Here is a 4,222-nt window from a genome sequence, read left to right as displayed (position 1 = left end):
CCTGGAGTGTTTATCCCAGACTTCCCCTCCCTAAACTGTTATCCTTAGCTCTCAGTTAATAGGGAGCTAGGTGGGATGTCTTGTGTCCCCTATACATTTTGGAGCTCACTGACCTCTACCTATCTCAGTCGGAGACCACGCCAGATCCTAGGCCCTTAAGCTACAGAATCCATCTTCAGGGTCACATATACTTTGCAAAGGAGTTTCCTGCCTCTTGGTGGTTCAGTTTTCCTCCTGGCCATGAGTGGCCCCTGAACTTCTGCACTCAGTTTTTCCTGATCAGCCATGACCTTGAAGACATTTTTGTGTGGCACATTCCCTGGGCCTGTAGAACTGAGGTCAGCTCTGCCCTCATGTTCCCTGCCATCTGTAGAATTTGCATCTCTCTGCTGGCTGCTGCCTGGCAAGTGACTCAGTTTCAATCTCAGACTTTCCCATTTGCAGGGCTGCCAGATGGTCCAGTGGGAAAAAGTGGTTGTGGGCAAGCTTGACAACCAAGTTCAACCCCTGGAACCTATATAAATGTGAAGGAGAGAGTTGACCACAGGTTGTCCTCTGATCTCTACACAAGCACTGGTACAAACACACACACACACACAAACATACACCCTCCCACACTACACACACCACATACATATACACATACACAACACACACTCACACACAATACAACACAAACACATACAACTCATACACAAACACAGACACCATACACAAAAACATACAACACAAACATACACAACACTCAAATACACATAATATACAAACACACACTCTCACATGCCATACACATACCATACACATATACACTCACAAACACACACCACAGACACCACAGACATACTACACACACACCACATACATACACAAATACACACATGCCACATATGCATAACACACACAAACACACACAACTACACACACACAACACACACATACAACACACAAAAACATACAACACAAACACACACAAGACAAACATGCACAACACTCAAATACACAAATACACATACAACACACACATATACACAAACATAACACTCACCTGACACATAAACACACACATACAAATATACACTTGAACATACACAATACTCAAACACACAACACACACACACACTTGTGCATCTTGACACGATCACAAATACATAAAAGGGAATAAAAAAGACTTAAGCATTCAGCAGCAACTCTTCCTTCTCCAGAGCTCTGGCCCTCCCCTCGCCCGTGGAGCTGCCAAGGTATTCATGTCAGTGCTAGCTCGCTCTGCTCCTGCCTTCGATGGGATTGCTAGCAATAAGATGTATCAGCGGCCGGGCGTGGTGGCGCACGCCTTTAATCCCAGCACTTGGGAGGCAGAGGCAGGTGGATTTCTGAGTTTGAGGCCAGCCTGGTCTACAAAATGAGTTGCAGGACAGCCAGGGCTACACAGAGAAACCCTGTCTCGGAAAAAAACAAAACCCGATCCTTCCCCAGCTGGCTGGGAGCGCTAGCTCTGGGGAGAAGGGTCTTTTACTTCATTATTATTTGTGATGGTGCCCAGGTGCACGAGTATATGTGTGTGTGTGTGTGTGTGTGTGTGTGTGTGTGTGTGTGTTTATTTGATTATTGTGTGTTCAAGTGTGTATTTGTGTGTTGTCTGGCTCTAGGGAGACTTGGACAAGCCAGCATGGAAATTCATCAGACATGGAAGACATACAAGCCAACATGTGACTGCAGAGAGTCAGTCTGACTCCAAACTTGTGTTCTCCACCAAGGTCTCTTGTCCCCACCCTATCTGCTGGTCTCTCTCAGAGGCACAGAGAGGAAGGGGGCGTGGCCAAGCGCGTGAGACTTTTCTTACTTTTACTCTCAGATCCTGCTAGGATCCTGAAGATAGAACGCAGGAGGAAACAGGTAAAAACCATTTCGATCTTTTCTCTTGTTCTCGACAAGTAAATATGGAGTGGCCTCTGTGTGCTGGCCACGAGGGCCTGCTGTGTTTTTTCATCTACTTTACAATAGGCACAGACAGACGCCTAAGTCCCCAACCCCAACCCCTCACCCCCACCCTGTTCTCCCCATCCCTGTCTTTCAGTGTCCCCTTTCCAGGCTTTCTGGGTCCTCTGAGGTAGAAGAAGCTCTTGAGTGCCAGGGAGGAAATGATGGGACCACGAAGCTGACCTTGAGGCTCTCAGAAGGTGAGCAGATCACAGTTCTTGGCCCTGGTCTATGCTTCTGGACTTAGTCACTGTTACTGCCGCACCCTGCCCTACCTCCTCACCTGTCCAGGCCCCAGGCTCAGGTCCTTGCTTCTCATGCTGTAAATCCCTGGGGTTCAGAGCTTCACCCTGGAACTGCCTGCTTCCTGCTCAAGCTGAGTTCTCCAGCCAGGCTCTGCTAAGGATGTGGCTGGAGGGGCTGCCGGACATGCAGGGTGGTCCAGCACCCGTAGGCTGATTGTTGCCACAGCCCTTGTTATAGCAACCCCACGGGTGTGCTCAAGTGTGTCCTCCAGAACAGAGCTTGCAACCCTGTAACGCTTTCATTGGAAAAGATTAAAATAGAGCTCATGGCCAAAGAAGTATGGCCACCGCCTGTCTAAGCTCTTTAGACAGCTTAAGAAGTCCTCCAGTGAAGCCTCCTGTTGAACTCTGCTTTTCCCACGTGGCTGTGACCTTGAAGACATCTCTATGTGGTGCATTCCCTGTACCTGGGAAACTAAGATAATCTCTCCCTCAGATGATCTGTTCCAGCCTCAGCCCACAAACCTCTCATCTACAGCCAGGCCACGCCAACCCCAACAGTGGAGGCAGAACCCAGCCCACTCTCAGCAACTGAACTGGCTTCCCTACACCTGTTCCTGGTCACCCAGAAGTCCTTACTACCTGTGCTCTACGGCCTGGGAGAGAAATAGCTGGAGAGAGGGAGGTGCGGAGGCTGTGCAAGGTATGGGAAACCTTGGGTGGGTGGAAGGGAAGAGGCACAGCTCTGCTCTCTGACACCGGAGACACACTCTGTTGGCACATCCTGCAAGATCCCTGGGGACTCACACAGAGATCACAGCCACATGCATAGAGTTAAATTTAACTCTACATAAAGTGTAGGATGGTGGAGGCCAAGCTTGTTGAAGAGAGAGAGAGAGAGAGAGAGAGAGAGAGAGAGAGAGAGAGAGAGAGAGAGAGAGAGAGAGAGAGAGAGAGAGAGAGAGAGAGAGAGAGAGGAGAGCATCAGTTGTAAATTAGTCGCCCTTAACTTGGTCTGTCAGGCTAGTGCTGTACACTACTACTTATTTAATACTACTTACAATGACTTGGTAAGCCAGACTAGCTTCAAGCTTGTATTCACAGATCCAGGCTCCTAAATTCTGGGATTTTTAGGTATATACCACTATGGCTGGTCCAATGTATTGCTTCTAAAGCAAGACATTTCTCATGACAATCTGGCTTCTTCCTTATGGTCAGACAGTGGGTGATCAGACAACATGAGGTCCCCATTACCACCTGCTAACAACTGGCTGGTGTTAGAAAAGGGATGCCTGCCCTTTGTTCCCGATCAGCACCCAGGGCTCAGGAGGTGGTTGCTCAAATCACGCTCTGCTTCTAAGGCTTTCTAACTCCCTCCAAATATTCTGCTGTCATAACTGCACTATAAGTTTAGGTTTACTTTTTGGGCTAGTACTATGAATTGAATCTAGATCCTGCGCTTGCTAGGCAGGGGCTCTACCACTGAGCCACGCCCCCAGCCCCTCACTGGGGATTCTAGGCAGGGGCTCTACCTCTGAGCCACGCCCCCAGCCCCTCACTGGGGATTCTAGGCAGGGGCTCTAGTGCTGAACCCTGCCTCCAGCGCCTTAGTAGATGATTCCTCTATCACAGAGATACACTCAGCCCTCTTTTTATTTTTTGTTTTGAGATAAGTTTCTTGTTAAGTTGACTAGATTGGGCTTGAACTTGCATTGTAGCCAAGCTGACCTTGGGTTTGCAATTGTTTTGCCACAGTCTCTGGAGCATCTGGAATTCCAGGCCTGAATCACCAGACCTGGCTCAGGTTTGTTTTAATATGATTTTCCTCACCACCACCCCACCACCCCTGAGTCTTTCAAATCACTCTATCTGATCCTTGTGTGTAATCTTGCAGTAGTAACCTGGGAAGACCCTTGCTACCTGAGCCTAGCACTGAGGTATGTAACAGGCTGGCAGCAGAGCCTGAGAGAACAGAGTTCTAAGAGCTATAAAAGCCATCA

The sequence above is a fragment of the Mus pahari genome, chromosome 1, assembly GCF_900095145.1.
Source record: "Mus pahari chromosome 1, PAHARI_EIJ_v1.1, whole genome shotgun sequence".
Taxonomy (NCBI): Eukaryota; Metazoa; Chordata; class Mammalia; order Rodentia; family Muridae; genus Mus; species Mus pahari.
Note: the sequence above shows the minus strand (reverse complement) of the source record.